General features: G+C 43.3%; 1 protein-coding gene across 10 annotated transcripts in view; it reads right to left on the bottom strand.

Annotated features, from left to right (window-relative positions):
- RALYL (RALY RNA binding protein like) overlaps positions 1–20,726 on the bottom strand; it is a 488,219-nt gene that overhangs the window by 390,564 nt on the left and 76,929 nt on the right. The window lies entirely within an intron of this gene.

Genomic DNA, 20,726 nt, shown 5'->3' on the forward strand with positions numbered 1-20,726 from the left:
TTATTAAAAGTAACTAAACTATCAAATCATGCATTCTTAAAAGCCATCAAAATCACACATAAACAAAACCATAGGTGAAGGAAACCAACAGGGAGTTTAGAGACAAACAGGGAGTTTTGAGGGTTATAGTCACCTTTCCAACCATGGAGAAGTCCATGAAGAAGAGAGATTGTGAATGATCAGCATAATCATGACCATGAGAGACTTAAACTAGGCAGTTTAGGGGTGTAACTCTAAAGTGGGGCATACTGAGTTGAAGATGGGTAACCCTTTTTATACACTTAAGAGATAAAAGTCCAGGAGCAGAGGTATGATTGTTAACAAAAAATTAAGAGGTTTCCCAATCTTACCAAAAGGGTATAATGGCACTTCTCCTGGGTAAATAATAGTCTTTGATGATCTAGCATTTATGTGGAGATTCCTATGTAAATCTCTTTTAGTACCTGAGGGATAGTTCTCAGGAAGAGAAATCATGTATGCATATATTGAGAAATGTTTCACAAAGGAAGCTTTCTAACTCAGAGGGGAAATGTAGCAGACAGATTGAGAAAGAGATTGCTTGTAATGGACAAACAACAGGAGAATCTTTGTATCGGGGACATACTAGAATTCATACTTACCGAAGGGGGGAGGGGGTTGCCTTTATAGTAGAAAGATGTTCTGCTTTTAGCAGCCCTCCAGGGTCCATATTTTATGCTAACTTCTGTAGTCCTACTTGTTCACCTTCTTAGGAATGTGCATGGATTTAGAGCAATGCCTTAGTGAATTCTGGGTAATCCAGAGGTGTGGGTGCCTGTAGATACAGTAATGTTAGGTCACCCTTGGATGCAGGTCATAATGGTGGGGTTACACTTCCTATACAAGTTCTAAATTGGTCAAGGCTTGAAAGTGCAGCACTGGGACTTCAGAACAGTTTTGCACCACTGTAGTTTATGTAATAATAAGTGTTCCCTCTAAACTGAGTTAGCTTGATCTAACTCACAGATTTTTAGCCTCCGGTTCACAGATTTTTGTCTTAGCTCAGGAAGGATGACCCCAGAGTACAATAATTTATGTAGTAGCTCACAACTTCAATGCCAGTAGCTGCTCATAACATAGAATTTTTGCTCACAAGATTCTGCAGCTGAGAGGAAACACTGATAATAATATAGCCTTGTTTGCCTTGCTGATCCCCTATTATAATGATTTTTTTAACAATAGCTATAATTTCTACATTATAATGTCTATATTTTATAACAGCTGTAATTTCTAATGTTTATTAAGATCATGCAGAACATACTCCCTGTATTGTCAAGTATAACTAACTAGAGCTAGATCAGCTTAAGCCCATCTTTGAATGCCTTGAGCATGATTTGTCCTCCATAACCATTCTAGCCATCAACCCTGTAATTCCATCAATTAAAACTCTCTGGAAAACCAGGGAGCTGAATGGGTTCTTCTTGCATGTAAGAGACAGCACTTAGGAGAAACTGTATCTAATGCCAGTGCCTGGGATATTGACGTAGGACAGACCAAACCTTTGACAAGGCTAGATCCAGGCGGACAACAGTGTTGGTCTGAAGCAGTAAAACAAATTTTGGGTCCAATGACACCTTTAAGACCAACAAAGTTTTACTCAAGGTTTTATTCACCCTACACTAGCAAATTCCTGCAGAGGAAACCATCTGAATCCATCATTGCCTGGAGGCAGACTCTTGCAGAGGTTAACTGCTGAGGCTTCTTTTCCTTCCTGCTGGATAGTTTGCACTATGCTTTTGTTTTTTCAGTATACTTTATTGAGCAGTTTGTGCAATATTTTCTTACAGTTTGAAGGCTCCCTTGTGGACCTTTGTAGGTCAAAAAGGAAAGTATAAATATTTCAAATAAATAGTTTTTCATTTGTATAGCCAGAAATACTGCAATGTTTAATAAATTGTATTACTTTAGAATTGACCATTTAATTATTTTATCACTAAAATGCAAAAACAGCTTCAAAAATTTGGAATTGAATGACTCATGTGTCACTAATAATAATTCTCACTTTTACTGCATAATGTGATTTGAATAAAAACCTAACTAAAAATACATTCTACATTCCATTACTGTTAAGTGCTACCAACTCATTATCAGCCTTTTAAAGACAGTGCTAGATACTTTACTAACATACTGTATCATGTGTTCAGTAGATAAAAGCACACATTTTTATGACACGTTCAATCCACCTTTAAATTGAGAAGGTAGGTTGCTAAACAATTTACAATATTTATGAAATGTGAACATATGTGTATTTTAATATATCCTTTTTACTCCATATAAGACTGGGGATATTAAAATGCCATGATTTTGCCTTAACTGCAACAGCACAAGTACAGCTAAAATGACTTGCAACTGGGAAGAGTGAGTCAGCTCAGATGCCTCTGCTTTAAATCTATACTCAACTGGTAGACATTCTAGCTTCAGATGAGCCAATACATAATACAAAAATCAACAAAAGCCACAGAAAGAGGCTGAAGGACAGACTGGCTCAGATCCCCGGATGGAGCACAACTTTCTTCCCTACTTCCTTTTGTGGCAGCCTGAAATACCTCCCAAAATCCTGTGTCTGGGTTCCCCTGTCAAGAAAAAAAAAGAGGTATAATCTTAACAGGAGATCCCATTTTATTAGGGATGTGCATTCAAGCTAAAAAAGTAAAATAGTAACATCAAAGCACTACAAAGCACTGAGAACTTTAACAAGACACACCATCTTTTAAGTACCTTTTGCTAAGAGTAACCTTTCCCAAACCTGCAATTATCTTCCTATAAACTGATTATTGCTGACATGTGTAATTAATGCTAACAAAAGGACAAACAAGGAATTAAAAGCCAGACAGCAATTATATCAAGTATAATGTCTGGAGATTAATGTTGGCATAATGAATACTCATTTGTGTTTTAACACAGCATAACAAACACACGAAGAGGTCTTGAAAAAGTCTTAATTTTTTTCCTCTAAGATGATCTGTTTTTAATAGCTTTACATTCTGGTCAAATACCATATCTCTGTAATTAAAATAACTTTTTCAAATTAAATGCTCCTAATTTTTTTTTACATAACTCTTTCACTCCTGCAGATGATAATCAACTATCAGATCTGCACAGACACAATGAATTAATGTCATAAACTATTCATTTCTATTATTTTTATGTGACTCCATAAATGTAACTATATGGCTCCATTAATGTAACATGAGTGACTCACTAAAAAAAATGCACAATAAAAGCATGTGGGGAAAAGTTGAAAACCAGCAACATCAGATAAAAGAAGAAAAAGAAGAAGAATTGCAGATATATACCCCGCCCTTCTCCCTGAATCAGAGACTAAGAGGAGCGGCTTACAATCTCCTATGTCTTCTTCCCCCACAACAGGCACCCTGTAAGGTGGGTGGAGCTGAGAGGGCTCTCACAGCAGCTGCCCTTTCAAGGACAACCTCTGCCAGAGCTATGGCTAACCCAAGGCCATTCCAGCAGCTGCAAGTGGAGGAGTGGGGAATCAAACCCGGTTATTGAGAACTAGAAAAAACATTCTATTTTCCAGAATTAAATGTGGTTTTTTTCTATTTTGAGAAATTCAAAATGGAAACACTGATTAGAAATGAACAGATGCACAAAACTGCAAATGCTGATGGCTTGAGTTTTCTGACCATCATTACTCTTTGTTTAGTTTTTGCAGAAGCTGAAATGCTGCAAAAGCCACATGTCAGCTGATCTTTAGCGTGCAAAGTTCAGTTCTGCATACAATAAAGCAGAATAAAAAACATCACAGTATGAATACAGTATCACAGATGCAAACATGCTGTTGTATGAAGCATGGAAACAAGCTTATGAAACCGCCCTGAGCCACTTGTGGGAAGGGCGGGATACAAATCACAAATAAATAAATAAATAAATAAATAAATAAATAAATAAATAAATAAATAAATAAATAAATAAAATAAACATGTACGAAGCATTTGTTGCACAAATCTGCAATCTGAACACCTTTGCCCAGTAAAAGACATGCAGCCAAAGTCCAGGTGAGGAGGAAAAAGAATTTATTGCAATAGATTGTGGAGCATATCTAAGTCAAGACCTGCATACCAAGCTGCTCCACCCCCTTTCAAGGTGATCAGTACTTTTGGCATATGTTGGCATATACACTTACTAATCGGCTGTTACATCCATCATAATTTCATCGTGAGAGCCAACTACACACTACTGATACATTTTGCCAAGGTGACATCAACTAATTGGTCAAGATTTATGTCATAGAAAGAAATTTTACTTTGCAGGTGCCTTGACTAGATAAATCCAGTTCTGGGATCTAAGGCCCCCTTTTTACCTGTATTGTTACTGTAAGCATAATAGAATCACTGTAAGGCAAAAGTGAAAGTTATATGTCCATTACAGATAAAGGCTGAGATATTAATAACTCTTCTCAGTCAGGCCTAGCTGTGTGTTAACCCTTTAAGCTGTTACTTGAGCAGGCTAAGCAGGCTTGAGGCCTTCCCAACTAAAGCCATGTCTCATACATTATAATAATATAATAATAATAAACTTTTATTTATATCCCACCCTTCCCGCCGGAGCAGGCTCAGGGCGGCTAACATGACATGGTATACCATGATTTATAAAACAATTTTAAAATACAATTAATACATACAGTTAAAACAGTTACATTAAATTACAGCTAAAATTAAGTTAAGCTAAAATTAAGTTAAGGTGCTATATTCAGTTGACGTATTTCGATGGCGAGATATTGCTTTCAGGGTTCCTCATATGCTTGCAGAAAGAGAGTGGTTTTGCAAGCCCTGCGGAATTGATTAAAGTCCCGCAGGGCTCGCACTTCCTCCGGCAATTGGTTCCACCAGTGGGGGGCCATTACAGAAAAGGCCTGCTCTCTTGTTACTCTGAGTTTGGCCTCTTTTGGTCCAGGGATCCTTAGAAGGCTTTGAGAACTAGATCTTAGTGCTCTCTGGGGAACGTGTGGGGAGAGGCGGTCCCTAAGGTAGGCAGGGCCTCGGCCATATAGGGCTTTAAAGGTGATAACCAGCACCTTATAGCGAACTCGGAATATAATTGGAAGCCAGTGCAGTTCCTTCAGCCCAGGCCGCACATGTTCCCACCGAGGTAGTCCCAGTAGCAGCCTGGCCGCAGCATTCTGCACTAGCTGCAACTTCCGAGTTCGGCACAAGGGCAGCCCCATGTAGAGGGCATTACAGTAGTCTAGTCTCGAGGTGACCGTTGCATGGATCACTGTTGCTAGGTCGCTACGTTCCAGGAAGGGGGCCAACTGTCTCGCCCTTCTAAGGTGGAAGAAGGCAGATTTCGCAGTGGCAGCTATCTGTGCTGGGCCTATACATTCAATCGACTGGGCCTAAAACAATATTTTCAAGTATATTACATTTCTTTGGGGATGACCTGCCATTTCCATGCTGAGCTTTCGGCAACATTTGCTGAAAAAAACTGTACAACCAGCATTTACTGTCTCAAGTTTTTTTTCAAATTTTAAGTTTCTTGTTTGACCATGGTTCATTTGTTAGAAGGATCAGGGTATGTGGTTTTAATACTATAAAAGTAATTTTGTCCACAGGAACCCAATAGAAACAGTGGCTAACTTTGGTTGTATGTTGCTGTTGGTATCTTTGCTACTCTGTTGCCATCTTGGATCTAGTAATATGTCAGGTAACATAATGGTGTACCGTTGTCCTAGCTTTCCAATTAGTTCCTTAGCAGAGTAAAGAGAGGTACTATCTAGTAGGAATGTTTGAACATCTGCAGGTTCAGCTCACAGCCTGCTCACCGTTTGCAATCAGGGTGCTGTTTAATCAGTGGAATATTGCTATTTTAGTAACATTTGGATGTCTGCAAAAAAAAAAAAAATTGAGGGGAACAAATACAGTATCCTAGTTTTTAAACTACAGTCAATATTGAGAAATGACTCCAAACACAGCATCTACAGCTATCAGATCTTTATTGTTATTTATGCATCTCTGAAATTACAGCACAGTTATTCTACTGTACCAAATGCTTTGTCATAGTAGTTTGCTATGGATTCCTTAAAACATGCATCCCAGATGGTTTTACTGAATATGGTTAAAGATGGTGTTAAAACTCCTTTCTTGCTAAATTTTAAATACATTTTGAACAAACAGTGAAATATCCACTTAGGTTGCTCCTGATTAGGGATGGGCACAAACCAGGGGAAATTGTGGTTCATTTCATGATACATTTGGTTTTTGACCCGGTTCATGGGGGGTTTTGTTCATTTGGTTTGGAAAGTGTAAAACTTACCAGGAGTCTTCAGCAGACTCTCCTCCACCCACCTTTATTTATTTTATTTATTTATCTGGGATTTATATCCCGCCCTTCCCACCGAGTGGCTCAGGGCGGCTTACAACCTTCCAAGTTTGGTGAAGACTAGATTTGGAATGTCCGAGTTATAGCCCCCACAGCAGGTGCCCTCAGGAAAACTCAGCATCTGCTCTCATGACAGCTCTTCATGCTACAGAATGGGAACTCCATAATTGGCTCCCAAAGCTGTCAATCAAGCTATGGACAACTGCTATGGGTGTTTCTAGGGCTCCCAAAAGTCCACCCCCAGCGTTGCCTAGGAATTGGCTGAATCAGCACCAGGCTGTCTGGGGAAATGAGCCAAAACAAATTAAACAAAGCACCAAGGTCCAGACCGGTTTGGAATGAACCACTAATCGATCTAATTCATGCACGAATCATGATTCATGGTTCGGCTCATGTTCATGTCTACTCCTAATCTATTGACCAGTTTTATCATGTAGTCATCAGGTAACCATTATGAAATTGAACAAAGAATAGGGTATGAGTAGATGAAACTTACATATTTCATTTGATCTGCAGGGGAATACTGGATATTGACTCCCAGTTAACAATTGCAAGGGGTACATGCTCACCCCGCTTCTTGGACCTTCCCCCTTCCCAAATTTGCATGGCTCAGTACATCTCAAATCTAATAAGCCCATATCAACGCCAAATTTTTATGTTGCCAGACTCAATATATTTCCATTGTCCGTGGTCTCTGGTAGATATAAGGGTATCCCTTACAAACAGAGACAGTGCACATGTGGTAGAGAACCTGACTCTCTATGCACATTCTACTAGACTGTCCGATACTTTCCCAGCACTGACGGCGCCTGATCAAACCTCTCCTCTTAACCCCCAACTTGGTGACAAGCAAAAGGATAGAGTTTTTGTTGGCTGACAGATGTCCCTCAATTACTGAGCAGGTTGCAGAATTTCTGGCCCTAGCAGTGAATGAGAAAGAAATTAAAAATGGAGTCAGGTAGGGAAATACCTTGTCCCACTTTTCTTAGCTAAGTTTTGCATGTAACCTTGTATTCCCATGCTGGTTGGGCTTGCAAATTACTGTGGTTTGTATGTCCCATTCTGAAATTCCTTTGGACCTTGTTTTTCTTTTCTGTTATGCCAATAAAGGTTATGTCTGTCAGATGAATATTCAGATGTTAGTTCCTGGTCTACCAGTTTGGTGTAGTGGTTAAGTGTGCAGACTCTTATCTGAGAGAACCGGGTTTGATTCCCCACTCTCCACTTGCACCTGCTGGGATGGTCTTGGGTCAGCCATAGCTCTGGCAGAGGTTGTCCTTGAAAGGGCAGCTGCTGTGAGAGCCCTCTCAGCCCCACCCACCTCACAGGGTGTCTATTGTGGGGGAGGAAGATAAAGAAAATTGTGAGCCACTCTGATACTATGGGATTCAGAGTGGAGGGCGGAATATAAATGCAATGTCATCATCAAATATCATCATCTACCAAAACATCACTGATATTCAAGGCATCTTATTCATCTTCTTCTGTGTTCTACAAATTAGCTAATCCTTTTTTTGTGACGCTACTAAGCAAAAGAAAGTGGGTGAGGACTATTTAATGGGAAAATGCACAGAACACAACCATTTTTGGTTCTGAAAGCTTTTGGTTTCCATACAAACTTTTTCATATGTTGGAATAAGCAACTTCTATACACAACAAATCAGACTGCCAGCTGGTGGGTAAGTATAATAAACACAAAAATACATTAAAAAGTACATATCAGTGCACTCCTGAGGTTGCAGACATCTATTGCTTCATCTCACATTTAAAGAACTTCCAGAGACCGATTGTTAGAGCAGTGGCATCTCCTGTGGCTACATCTAGTGCCCCTATACTACTTATGAAAGAAGTCAGAAGTAGCACAACATTTCAAGGACAGTGACTTACTTAATATGGTTATAAAATAGAAACCAGTCTTTCACTAAGGTGATCCACATCATCTCTAATGTTGATGACTGTATCATCATATATATATATAATGTAATTGTAAATTAAGTATTTTAACTGAATTAACGGGTTTTTATATGTGTAATTTTAATTGCTAATCTAATGTTTTACTATTTATGTTAATATATTACTTACTGTTAGCCGCCCTGAGCCGCTTTGCGGGGAGGGCGGGGTAGAAATAAATATTATTATTATTATTATTATTATTATTATTATTATTATTATTATTATTATATCACATTAAACAATTCAGCTTTGTCCCAAACATCACTAGACAGCTAATATGCCTTATTTCTGAGGTAAACTCACTTATAAAAGGTAAAGGTAGTCCCCTGTGCTCACTTATACCATGAGATAAACTCATTTATACCATGACAACAAAGTGCTGAAAAGTTTATCCACATCTTAGTTATTATTTTTGTGCATTAACTTCTATTGTTACAAGGTTTGTTGTATTACGGTTGGAGGCATGGGGCTGATGGTTCAAATACATCTGCATTCTTAATTTACCCTTTGAGACTGGTAGACTTTGCAGCTCATAGTACTATTATACAATATTTTGAAATGGTATATAAACATCTCTCAGTATGAAGGATAATGAAATTATCTTCCTAACTGAACACATTAACACCAATGTATGAACACACAGTACACCAAAAAGAATAAATGACTACAATAAATCATGTTGGGTGTTGTGTTTTGTCACAGCATCAGCTTATTACAGTCAAAGAATCAATGCAGTGTTTTCTATGTCAAGCCCATGGTGTCAAAGTTAAATGGAAATTAGTAGGGCTGACACAATTAAATACCTTTAAATCATAATAAACTAAGAATCCAGCGTATAGAAACTTTGTATAATCTGTCTAAAGATTAATGTATTTTTCTTGTTTATATCAGCAGTCATTTAAAAAAGGACAAGTAGGTGGAAGACTGTTCATAATTCTTCACCTTTGATATAAAAGCCCATGGAGACAAGCTTAAAAGACAATTTACTTAGTTACTCTAAGTATAACTGTCATGGAAATAATAAAGTAAAAATGAAAGAGTTAAACCACAGGAATATGTATCTTCTCACAATCCTGGCACTGATAGGAACCTTTAAGCCCTGAAACAATTATTCCTAGTTTTTCTCTATATATATTATCCACTGCCACTCGTGCAGAGGGGAGGGGGAGACACCACAGTAAGAACATAAGAAGTGGACTCTATTGGATCAGAACAGTGGTACATCTAGTCCAGAATCATGTTTCACACAGTGCTCAGCCAGTTGCCAGGACACAGAGAACAAAGACTCCCCCAGTGTCACCTCAAAGCATTTTATTTCACAAGTTTAATGGCTCTGGATGCATAGGTTCCCTTTAGTAAGCATGTCCAGTAGCCATTGATGGGTCTATCCTGAATTTATCTAATAACTTTTTTCATCCATCTGTACTCACACACAAAAGCCTTTATTGGCATATATCAGAATATAAATAGTTAAACAGATACAGAAATAACAAAAACAATCATACATTGTACAATTGATCTTTGATTACCAAACTCAAGAATAAAGCAGCCTTTTCAGTTATTTCAGATGACAAATCATTCAGAAGACGGCAAACCTTTACAGTGTCTGAGCAGCCTGTCATATTGGACAAAATTGGATCCAGAAACCTAAAGCGTATAATATCATATAAAATTAAAAATGTAAATGTAGTCCCCTGTGCAAGCACCAGTCGTTTTCGACTCTGGGGTGACGTTGCTTTCACAACTATTTCACAGCAGACTTTTTACAGGGTGGTTTGCCATTGCCTTCCCCAGTCATCTACACTTTCCCCCCAGCAAGCTGGGTACTTATTTTACTGACCTCGGAAGGATGGAAGGCTGAGTCAACCTGGAGCTGGCTACCTGAACCAGCTTCTGCTGGGATCAAACTCAGGTCATGAGCAGAGGACTCTGACTGCAGTATTGCAGCTTTACCACTCTGTGCCACAGGACTTTTATAATATCATATATGTAATTTAAACAAGTTGACCCATTGTCCCTTATTCTTCTTTATTGTCCCCTATAATATCATATAGGGAACACTAAAGAAGAATAAGGGACGATGAGTCAACTTGTTTAAATTACATATACAAGTCTTAATGTGGAATTTTTTTATATGCCATCTGTACTCAAGGCCATCTACAGGCAGCAGCATTGTATTCCACAATTTAATTACTTGGCAAATAAAGAGATGCCCCTCCTTTTGTGCTTGCCTTTATCTGGCAACTTCATTGGATGTTCCTGGATTCTGAGATTCAGAGTCGACGGCAGGATAGAAATCTAATGTCTTCTTCTTCTTCCTTTTCTATTTCGACCTATCAACACTCTCAGTCCAACCTACCTCACAGGATTGTTGTGAAGACAAAACAGAAGGAAACTGATGCAAGATGCTTTTGGTTCTCATTATGGAGAAAGGGGCGGGGTATAAATGTAGTAAATAATAAATATAGCTCAAGATTAAGGGGCAGATAAAATGTCAGTTAGTGGTTGCATGGCTGGAAACAAACAGGTAAAGGTGGGATATAGGAATTGCCAGGGGGACCAAAGGATGAAATCATGGGGGAGAAGTAAATAAGATGCCCGTTGCAAGTCCTTGGGTTCCCCATCACACAACTGAGCATAGATGAGTGCTTTGAACTGTACAACTCAAACAGATTTTTCCTATGGAGTGGCTGCCAGGGGTAGTGAAGAAGAGAATCTGGGGCTTGCAGACTGCAGCGTAGCTGCTAGGCTGCTTCAGCCCGGTTTGCCTCCCTGGGAGGGAGGAGTCAGGGCTCGCCCGTTTTGGCGTGCAATGTTGGAGGCGGGGTCTAGCCATTTTAACGGCCAGCTCCCCGCTCCCTCTGTGCAGTTCTTGAAGATCGGAACAGTGCGTGGTCGCGTTGCTCTGATTGCGTCATGTTGAGGTTGGCGTCAGTGTCGGTTTCGTCGGGGAATCGTCTGAGCATCGGAGGAGCCTGCTAGGCTGAGTTGGCCTGGGGGCTGGTGGTATTGGGCCCGTGTGGGGAAGACTCAGGCTGGTCTAGGGTGCCTTGTGTGGGAGCCTGGGGTGGTCGGTTTGGGGAGGTTAAGTCCCTGGTTTGCGGTGGTGCTGGTGGCTGCCCTTGGGGGGTTGCTGCAGTTGCCGGGGAGTTGCTTCTGAGGGGCCTTGCTTCGGGTGTCTGAAGTGGGGGCCTGAGCTATAGGAGCTGGGCCTGTGCTCTCTTTGGGTGCCATTTTAGCGGAGGAGCCTGGGGTAGTCTTTTTTCTTAATTTTGGGGGAGGCTTGAGTCCCAGGTGCAGGGGATTGCCTGGTGACTGCCTGTTTAGGTGTGGAGGAGTGTCGAGCCTGCTTTGTTAAGTTCCCTGGCAGGTGGCTGCTTGTGTTTAGGTGACTGCTTTTGCTGAGGACATTGGTAGGGCAGCCATTTTAAAGCTCTTTTTGGGAAGAAGGATATGTAAGAACCCTTGGTGGCCATTTTAGGTTTCTTTCCCCTGCTCTGGGGGTGGAGGCCATTTTAGGTAATTTTGAGGGGCCGTTTTGGCAGTTTTATCCTTCGACTATAATGGCAGGGGGTAAAGGGTCTGGCAACTCTAAGGGTAAGAAGCCAGCACCTAGGGCACCTAGGGCGCCTGCTAAGAGGGCACCACCCCCGTCATCCTCGTCTGATGAGGAGGGTGATTTAGCAGTAGATGCTAGTATTATTAGTAAGTTGAGGGCATTGGAGCAGGTGTCTAGTATCCCTTCACCAGGTGGTATTGAAGGGGTTAGGTCCTCTAAGAAAGGTAGGCAAGCTAATATTCTTACAGGACTGTCTATCCTTGAGGGCAGGTCTGGTAGAGTGCTGCCCGGCAGGAATCCTGGCCTCGGTGGTCCCAAGTTGGGTGCGGTGGTGACGGCTGGTGGTTCGGGATATGGATTGCCATTGGTGCCTTCTGGATTTGGAAGTAGGTCTGGGGATAATTGGCAGGCTGGGTCAGGGCAAGTTTGGCCATGGGGGCCTTGGGGACCAGCTGTAGGTATCGGGCCAGGTACTTCTGCGGCAGGTGTTGGGGTGCCGGCTTCTTTGGGAGCCGGTTCACTTCCCGATTGGTGCTGGCCTAATGGACAAGGTAACATGTGTGTTTATCCTGGTTTAGGGCTTCCTGGTGTGGCAGGTTCTTTTATTGGTGGACCTTCCCCTTATGGTCCCTTTTACATCCTTGCCCTTTGGGGATGTTGCCTTGCCACTGGGGGACCAATTACTTCCCGCAACCAGGGAGAAAATCCTGAAAGGGAAGTATGTGAACATTTTTTCTCTCCTCTACCGGAAGTTGGAGAAAAAAGATAAGGAAGAGTTGGACGATAAGGAGAAAGAAAAATTGAAAAAACGGAAAGTTGACAGGACCTGGGCGAATTGGTTGCCGGGGTTTTGTATTTATGCTGGGGTTATTGCTAGGGCGCAGCCGGGGCGGGCAGCTGCCGTTTTTCAATATTTAGACATAATCTATAAGGGATACACGGCATTTAGTGGCCCTGCCTGGTTGCAATATGACCAGGAGTTTAGGATGAGGGCTGCCTTTTATCCGTCGCTGCCGTGGGACCGTATTCATCAGCAGCTGTGGCTGCAGGTTATGTCCCCAGCTAAGCCTAATTTGGGTGATCGCTCTGATAGCGGTCACCTGGCGAGCAGGTTGGCATCGTCATCTTCGGCTTCCTCCAGCTCTTCTCACGGTTCCACGGGGCAGGCGGTTCAAACCCGCTTGCTCTGCTGGGAATACGGGTCTTTGGGAGCGTGTGACAGGAAGGCTTGCCAGTTCAAGCATGAATGCTCCATGTGGGGGGGGGGTCACACTCCTTTGACAGCTGCCCCAGAGCGAGGGGAAAAAATGCAAAGAAGCCTGGGGGGGAGGGTGGATCCTATCCAGCTAAGAAAGGGGCCCAGCCCGATAAGGGTGGGGCCCCTTGAGCGTTGGCTATCGAGGTATCCTCAAAGGGCTGACAGTTTAGAAGGTTTTAAAGTTGGTTTTAGGATTCCTTTTCAAGGGTCTCGGGTTCCTTTTATGGCTGGGAACCTTAAGTCAGTTCAGGGTTTGGAACACGTAGTTAGGGATAAGATAGCCAAGGAGTTGTCGGAGGGTAGGATTTTGGGTCCTTTCTGTCATCCTCCTGTGGGTAATCTTAGGGTTTCACCTTTGGGCGTGGTGCCAAAAAAGGCAGCTGGTGAATTTCGTTTGATTCACCATCTCTGAGCCTGCTTTGGTGGGGTAGGGCGGGATATAAATCGAATGAAATAAAATAAATAAAAATAAATAAAATCTCTCCTTTCCCAGGGAAAAGTCTGTGAATGATGGGATTCCTGAGCATTTATGCTCAGTCAGGTATACTACTTTCGACCAGGCTGTGGTCAGATGCTACGGGATGGGGGCAGAGCTGGCAAAATGCGATATTAAATCTGCATTTCGCCTCTTACCAGTTCATCCCGAGGATTTCAAGCTTTTGGGGTTTTTCTTTGAAGGCCAGTTTTACATGGACAGAGCATTGCCAATGGGCTGCTCTGTTTCATGTTCTGCTTTCGAGCGCTTCAGCACATTTTTGGAATGGGCTGTGAAGGTGAAATTAGGATTAATGTTGTTCATTATTTGGATTAATGTTGTTCATTATTTGGATGACTACCTTTTTGTGGGTCCTGAGGGGATGGGGCGTTGTGGCCAGCTCCTGTCAGGTTTTACTGAACTGGCGGCTGAGCTTGGGATCCCTTTGGCCCTTGAGAAAATGGAAGGTCAAGTCCAGAAACTGACCTTTTTTGGGATCGAGATCGATACTGTTGCACAACAGTCTAGGGTACCTTTTCAGAAGATAGTGGAGTTGAGGGCTAGGGTTTTTGCTTTTCTCCTCAAAAAGAAAGTTACTCTGCTGGAGTTACAGCAGCTGGTGGGGCACCTTAACTTTGCGTGCAAAGTGGTTGCTCCTGGGAGGACCTTTCTTAGGTGGCTGTGATGCTTTGGCAGGGTTGCGCCTGCCTCAGCATAGAACTCGGGTTACCTGCAGCATGAGGGATGATTTGAGGGTTTGGCAGGAATTTTTGGAGTCTTTCAATGGAGTCTCCTTTTGGAGAGACAACATGAGGCTCGAAGCTGAGCTTCAGGTCATGTCTGATGCTGCTGGTTCTTTGGGTTTTGGAGTCTATTTCCATGGACATTGGTGCGCGGATAGTTGGCCTGACTCCTGAGTAAAGCTTAGTGTGAACCGGGATCTTACGTTTCTCGAGTTCTTTCCTATTTTAGTCGCGGTTTGGCTGTGGGGGAAGTATATGGCCAATCACACAGTCCATTTTTGGTGTGATAATATGGCGGTAGTCCACGTCATTAATTCCCTTTCATCCAAATCGCAACAGGTGATGAGGTTGGTGAGGGCCTTCACTCTGCGCTGTTTGCGGCTTAATATTTTGTTTTTAGCCAAGCATGTTCCTGGGGTAAGTAACGGGGTGGCTGACGCTCTCGCTCATAAACAGATGGAGAGGTTTCGTCAGCTGGCCCCGAATGCTGACAGAGAGGCGGTGCCAATGCCCCAGGAGCTATGGCTGATTGGAGAGCTGAGGCCTGCAGAGCGATAGGCCTAGCCATTGCACCCAGCACCAGGAAGTCTTATGAACGGGCTCTGTGGCAATTTGAAGACTTTAGGGCTGAGATAGGGTATCGCATCGATTGGCCCCTCCTGGTGTAGCAGTTGCTCCACTACTGTGTTTCACTTCGAGGTAAGGGATTGGCCATGCAATCCATCAGGGGGTGCCTGTCAGCGTTGGCTTTTGCCAGTAAGGTGCTGGGTTATAGGTAGGAGACAGGTGACTTTTGGCTGCGAAAGATGTTGGAGGGGTGGGCTGGAGAGGCTGGACCCAGAGTTGACACGCGGATTCCTATGTCTCCATCGATTCTGTGTGGTTTGAGAGGGCTTTGGGACGTGGTATGTGCTTCTTCTTTTGAAGCATGTTTGTTTCATGCTGCATCCTTAGTGGCATTTTTGGGGGCTTTGAGAGTTAGTGAACTGGTGGCACAGTCCAGAAACGATGTTTCTGGTAAGGCTCTATTATTGAGGGATATTAGGCTATCTGAGGGTAGGGCTGTGATTACCATCCATCGCTCTAAGACGGATCAGTTACAGAAAGGTGTTGTACTGAGTTGGGTAGCTGCTCAGAGCTTGAACTGTGTCTGGTTACCACGTTGGCTGCTTATTTGGCAGCCCGGGGGCCCGATGAGGGGTTTTTGTTTTGCCATCACGATGGTAGCCCGTTGACGAAACATCAGTTTTGGGCGGTGACGTCCCAGGCTTTAGGTAAACTGGGTTTGACGGGGGTGCGGTTTGGGACCCACTCCTTTAGGATTGGAGCAGCCTCAATGGCTGCCGCCATGGGGTATCCTTCCTCTTTGATTCAGTGCTTGGGCCATTGGCATTCGTCGGCTTACAAGTCTTATGTTCCACCGTTTCTTATACCTTAGGTAGCTTGTTATTGGTTGTTACTGGTCATGTGCCTGTTTAACTGTTCTTTCTCTTTAGATGCTGTTGTTCCTGGCCAGAGAAGCCAAGTTCTCATCTGCGGCCATAGCCACGTGTTTTGGGCCGCTCACCAGGTGAGGAGAACTTCGGTTGGCTCTCAGCTGGGATTCAGCCAACATGTTGGTATTGAATGGCGGGGGCGCCGGGGCGTTCAGTGGCCGGACCTGCTGCCTTTGTTATTTCAAGATAGTGAGGGTCCTCCTCCCCAGGTTTTAATGGTTCACCTGGGAGGCAATGATTTGGGGCTTTTAAAGGGCAAGGCCTTAGTTTGGCAGGCCCATGACGACTTTCAGCACATTAGGGAGCGATGGCCTGGGACTATCATAGTGTGGTCAGCCATGCTGCCCTGCATTGTTTGGCGTTGTGCTTGGGACCCTGCAGCTATTGAGGGGGCCTAGTATAAGGCTAATAAGGAGATTAAAAAGGTGTTAGAAGGGGGGTTGGGCCACTATGTGCTCCATCCGGACATTTCGACGAAATTTCCTGACCTCTACAGAGGGGATGGGGTTCATCTCTCGGAAAAGGGTAACATGCTTTTCCTGAGAGATTTGCGGCAAGGGTTGTGGGTGGCTTTGGGCCTCCCGGTGGGCACTAAGCCCTAAGTAGAGACTTGGCCTTAGTTGTGGCAGGTTTTTGGGGTTTAGGGCACTATGTGGCTAGGGGAGAACTGTGAAGCATCCCCCTTTTGGGGAATTAGGGGTCTGGCATGATCAACCTTGGGGTTTGAAGACCCGGGTTTGGAGAATGCAGACCATCCTGGAGGCACGGCTAGACATGCGTCTGGGTTTGGGCCCTCTGGTGCATGCCTCCCTGCTGGGCCTACCTGGAGGGAGCTGAGTCACTCAGCTCCAGCTGGGGGGCTGGGTCTCTCGCCCGCTAATGGCAGGGGAGCGGTCGCGGTGACCCCAAGCCCTGGCCAGGCCACTGGTTGGGTTCCCTTCCCGTGGTTCATGTTGTTTAATAAAGTGGCCCAATTTTATTCCAAGGCATTGTGTCTGACTCTTTATTCCGACCTTGGGGGGCAAAACTGTATACACAGTGGGAGATAAAAGTCAGTTGCTACTGGGTGTGAAGAAAAAAATAAGCAGGAAAAGGGAAGACACTATGGGAACTTTCAAGAAAAGGAAAGAGGAAACAGTAAAGGAGGGGAAAGTAAAATGCCCCTTGCAAGTCTTTGCAGGTCTCTTGCTTCTACTTCACTAAGACTTCACTGATTATATCAAAAGTAAGGTTCATTATGGTAGTTTCCACATAGCGATGGACTTGTGTGGTTTCCCTACCACTGAAGTAGTGGATGATAAGCACAGTGCCAACAGAGCTTTAACATGGCACTTTCCCTCAAGTTCCCTGCCCTAGCACCCTGAAGTTGCCACCTGGGCTTTTGCATTTTTTAAAAAAATCAAAAGTAAGGTATTGTTATATCAATACATCATTATAACCAGCTCTCAGATTCAGCAGAGTGTGAGAAACAGGAGGAACTGGAAGTCCTAATACAGGAAGGAGATTATGACATAATAGGCCTTACTGAAACTTGGTGGGATGACACTCACAATTGGAATATTAGGATTCAGGGGTACAACTTATTTTAAAAGGATAGACAAATAAGAAAGGGTGGAGGCGTAGCATTATATGTGAAAAAGATATATTTTTGTTGTTGTTCAGTCGCACAGTCTAGTCCGACTCTTTGCGACCCCATGGACAAAGTCATGCCAGGCCCTTCTGTCTTCCACCATCCTCTGAAGTCTGCTCAAATTCATGTTTGTTACATCAGTAACACTGTCCAGCTATCTCATCTTTTGCTGTCTCCTCCTTCTTTTGCCTTCTGTCTTTCCCAGCATCAGGATCTTCTCCAGTGAGTTCTCCCTTCTCATTTGGTGGCCAAAGTATTTGAGCTTCAGCTTCAGCATCTGACCTTCCAGGGAACAGTCTGGGTTGATTCCCCTTAGGACTGACTGATTGGATCTTCTTGCAGTCCAAGGGACTCTCAAGATTCTTCTCCAGCACCACATCTCAAAAGCATCTATTCTTCTGCGCTTGGCCTTCCTTATGGTCTAGCTCTCACAGCCATACATTACTACTGGGAATACCATCGCTTTGACTATTCGGACTTTTGTTGGCAGGGTGATGTCTCTACTTTTTACTATACTGCCCAGGTTCACCATAGCTGTCCTCCCAAGGAGCAAACGTCTTTTAATTTCATGGCTACAGTCACCATCTGCAGTGATCTTGGATCCCAGAAATGTAAAGTCTGTCACTACTTCCATGCCTTCCCCTTCTATTTGCCAAGGTGTGATGGGGCCGAATGCCATGATTTTAGTTTTTTTGATGTTGAGTTTCAAGCCTACTTTTGTGCTCTCCTCTTTCACCCTCAACAAGAGGTTCTTTAGGTCCTCCTCACTTTCTGCCATTAGAGTGATATCATCTGCATATCTGAACATATCAACATATGAAGCTGCCTTATACTGAATCAGACCCTTGGTCCATCAAAGTCAATATTGTCTTCTCAGACTGGCAGCGGCTCTCCAGGGTCTCAAGCTGAGGTTTTTCATACCTATTTGCCTGGACCCTTTTTTGGAGATGCCGGGGATTGAACCTGGGACCTTCTGCTTCCCAAGCAGATGCTCTACCACTGAGCCACCGTCCCTCTGAGGTTGTTGATGTTTTTCCCAGCAATCTTAATTCTGGCTTGTGCTTCATCCAGGCCAGCATTTCTCATGATGCACTATGCATATAAATTAAATAAGCAGGGTGACAATATACATCCTTGTCGAACTTCTTTTCCTATTCTAAATCTATCAGTTGTTCCATATCCTGTTCTGTTAGTTGCTTCTTGACCCTTATACAGGTTTCTCAGGAGACATGTGAGGTGGTCTGGTACTCCCATCTCTTTGAGGACTTGCCACAGTTTGTTGTGATCCACACAATCAAAGGCTTTAGCATAGTCAATGAAACAGAAATAGACGTTTTTCTGATACTCCCGTGCTTTCTCCATAATCCAGCGAATGTTGGCAATTTGATCTCTAGTTCCTCTACCTCTCCGAAACCCAGCTTGAACTTCTGGTAGTTCCCGATCTACATACTGCTGAAGTCTAGCTTGTAGGATCTTTAACATGACCTTGCTGGCATGTGAAATGAGTGCAAGAGTGTGATAGTTTGAACATTCATTGGCATTGCCCTTCTTTGGGATTGGAATATAAACTGATCTTTTCCAATCCTGTGGCCACTGTTGCATTTTCCAGATTTTCCAGAAGGTGATATATACTTGAGAGGAAATCTGAGCATGGCAGCTCAGTTGAGAGTCTCTAAGTAAAAAACAAAAGGAGTAAGAAATAACAGTGATATTATGGAGAAATCTGCTATAGACCACCAAGTCAGGCAGAGGACTTGGATAAGATATTCCTTCAACAGATTGCAAAGTTTTCCAAGAGAAGAGACACAGTGATCATGGGAGACTGCAATTACCCAGACATCTGCTGGAAGTTCAACTCTGCTAAAAATGAAAGGTTAAAGAGATTCCTGACTTGTCTTGCTGACAATTTCCTTTTATAGAAAGTGGAGAAAGAAACAAGGGGATCTGCTATTTTGGATTTGATTCTCACCAAGAAGGAAGAATTGGTTGATGAGGTGGAAATAGTGGACATCCTGGGAAGTAGTGACCATATGATTTTGGAATGTACAGTAGAAGACAGAAACGGGATACAGGATGATCTAGACAGTCTGGAAAACTGGACTAAAACCAATAAAATGAATTTTACAAGGTATAAATGTAAAGTTCTGCATTTAGGTAGGAAAAATCCCATGCATGGTTGTAGGATAGGGGAGACTTGTCTGGGTGAAAAGGATCTAGGGGTCTTTGTGAGCAAAAAGCCCCCCTACTTTTCATACACATGGACATCATGATCACGGTTGCCAGGCCGCCTGGAGACACAACTCACACACATCTGCCAAGAAATGTGGGGTTTTGTCTACCTGAATATAAGGGACTTATGTGAGCACTAATAACTTTTAAGTGGGAGAAGGTGTGCTGTCAGGGACCGTCCAGACAAGTGGTTTCCAGCCCCTGACCATGGAATCCCTATGGGAAGGCTAACACCACTAGCCACTATCACAAGACTCCATGATAGCAAAGCAGGATACTCACGTACACAATAGATGTCACCTGTGCATAAGGCAATCAAACTCACCCCAGAAGGGGAATCTGCCAGACTGCCTCAGCCTTTGTTCATTGGAACCAAGACAAAAGATGGCACCAGCAGAGGAATAAAGAAGAGGAAAAACAGCATCATACAGACCTAAGTGTCTTTGTATAGATTGGGTGCCACCTTAGGTAGCAATTTGGCCATCTATTGACACCTTTTTGGTATGTTTAATAGCTTTCAGTTACCCACACCCCAGGAATGTCACACATTGTTTCCTTTGATGGTCACCTTGGAGCTTCCCACCTTGGCCCTTTGCTGCTTGGAAGTCCAATCAGATAACTAAGGCCAAGTCTGCTCATTGGTTAGCTATGAGCATGCAACCAGGGGTTGCCAATTAACTGGCTATTGGCTACTGCATAAGTCCAGCCCTTATGGTCACTGCAGAGCTGCCCCTTTTTTCTGAGGTCATGCACCAGCTGACCACCTGTCATCCACCCCTGTACCTCCCATCCCCTAAGGGCTCATGGGAAGCCTTATAACCTCTGACCCAACGTTTTACACATGTGCATTTAGCAGTATCCCGTTTCCACTGTTTAGTTACACCCCCGATTCTTGGCCAGTTGAGGGTCACCATCCCCCTAGTCTTAATTTTTCAGCCATTGGAGCCTTCCTTGAAGACTACGATTGGTAATTATCACCCTGTTTGTTCATCCCAGTGTTTTTCCTGCATTTCTCTCTATTTTTAT

Source organism: Heteronotia binoei, chromosome 7, assembly GCF_032191835.1.
Source record: "Heteronotia binoei isolate CCM8104 ecotype False Entrance Well chromosome 7, APGP_CSIRO_Hbin_v1, whole genome shotgun sequence".
Lineage (NCBI taxonomy): Eukaryota > Metazoa > Chordata > Lepidosauria > Squamata > Gekkonidae > Heteronotia > Heteronotia binoei.